The following is a 2,251-nucleotide window of genomic DNA, read 5'->3' as shown; positions in this document are numbered from 1 at the left end:
CAGTCTAGGGGGCATTATAAATTAATAAAAAATTCAAAAAATATAAAACGTTTGGAACCCACCTTTGTTTGTGCAATAGATCATGTGTGCAAAAGTTGAGGTCATTTGGAGGTGGTCGAAAAATTGACCGCATTCCGGAGGGGCCATTTGGTCTTAACTTAAGCCAGTTTTTGAAAAAATGTGATTTTTCCCACCACCTCCAAATCACACAAACTTTCTTGAACATGGTGACCCACATGTGCCAATCATGGATATGAAAGAAAATTTGGAAAAAGAATGTTTTACAATGCCCCCCTGAGGTATAGACCGATGTTTTGACCAGTTAGTCTAGAAGGCATTATAAATTAATAAAAAATTCAAAAAAATTTAAAACATTTGGAACCCACCTTTGTTTGTGCAATAGATCATGTGTGCCAAATTTGAGGTCATTTGGAGGTGGTCGAAAAAATGACCGCATTCCGGAGGGGCCATTTGGTCTAACTTAAGCCAGTTTTTGGAAAAATAATTTGTTACAATGCCCCCCGAGGTATAGACCGATGTTTTGACCAGTCAGTCTAGAAGGCATTATAAATTAATAAAAAATTCAAACAATTTCAAAATAATTTATTAGATGACTTGAAGGTCAAAACATTAACTTGTCATATATGCACAAAAAATGTGTATTGAACGCAAGTGAGCATGTTTATAATTTAGTGTGTGATGCCAATCATGGCTATGAAAGAAAATTTGGAAAAAGAATTTTTTACAATGCCCCCCTGAGGTATAGACCGATGTTTTGACTAGTCAGTCTAGAAGGCATTATAAATTAATAAAAAATTCAAACAATTTCAAAAAAAAATATTAGATGACTTGAAGGTCAAAACATTAACTTGTCATGTATTACAAAAAAAATTGTGTATTGAATGCAAGTGAGCGTGTGTATAATTTAGTGTGTGATTTGAAGATCAATACACATGGCAATATGCCAAAAAAGTGCCCACCTACAAGAGCAGGAGAATTCATACTCCACGGCCTGCATACGACTAGGAACCCTGCTGTGCATGGGCCAGGATGCAGGCCCGTGGTGCAGAATATCTCCGCTACTAGTAGGCCCCACGGGGCAGAGGGTACGAGAGTTAGGCAATGTACTGCCTGCAATTGATAGGAGCTTGTGAGGGGAGTCGCAGCCGGGTATATAAACCGGTGCGGCGCTCTCTCGCTTGGCGAGGTGGGACTAAACTCCCACCACCCAACGGCTATGCGCTGCGATGTGCCCTGCGCGGCTCCGCCTTGGGCCCAATTCGGGTGGGCTGGCCCAAGGCAGCCTTACCCGCGCGCTGATATGTTTTCTATTTTCTTTGTTTCTTTTCTTGTTTATATTTCTAATATTTAAAATCAAATCTCTTTTTTCTATATTATTTGTAAAAGTGTTTACTAAAATTTAATAAATAAGCCAAATTCTGTTGTGTTTTATTTTATTTGTTCGTTCTCTTTTGTATATTGATAATATTTATGAAATATAAACTAAAATGGTGTGTTCTATTTTAATTGTTAATTCTAATATTTCTTATCTTTATTATTTTTGAAATATTTTTAGTTTGTAAGATAAAATGTTCTGTTTTATTTCACTTCTTCATTCTAATATTTCTTCTCTTCTTTATATTCGAAATATTTCCAAAATGTAAGATAATATGTTATGTCTATTGCACTTCTTCATTATTTCAATTCTTCATTCCAAATTATAAATTTTATTTTCTGTTTGATACTTGAAATATTATTAACCAAATGTAGTTGGGACAGTCGCATGCATACCTCCACATGCACCATGTACCAAGAGTAGGTTTATCTTCTCGGTCTCACCAATTCAGACCAAATTGTATGCACACCCTAGGATGACCATGGCAAGCATGCATGACGAGTATCGTTCATTTCCAAAACTCGATGCTTTTTCTAGGGTTTTTCCGGCGACAAAACCCTACAACACTGCCCCCACGTGACGCAACGTGTGTTTTGTGTCTGAACTCGTGCACACCTTGCCTGGGGGGGCAAATTGGCCATGCTCACATGCTCCCAAAAGTTGGGGTCATCTCATGCATGCTTCCACATGCACCATGTACAAGCAGGACCATTCGGGTCTGCCGGAGGTCAGGTCTGAAATTGGTTTTCGTTGACGGTCCCACCAAATGATCCCAAACTTCATGCATACCCTACGATGACCATGGCTTGCATGCGTGACAAGTATCGTTCATATGCGACACTCGATGCATTTTCT

This window comes from Triticum dicoccoides, chromosome 4B (assembly GCF_002162155.2).
Source record: "Triticum dicoccoides isolate Atlit2015 ecotype Zavitan chromosome 4B, WEW_v2.0, whole genome shotgun sequence".
NCBI lineage: Eukaryota > Viridiplantae > Streptophyta > Magnoliopsida > Poales > Poaceae > Triticum > Triticum dicoccoides.
Note: the sequence above shows the minus strand (reverse complement) of the source record.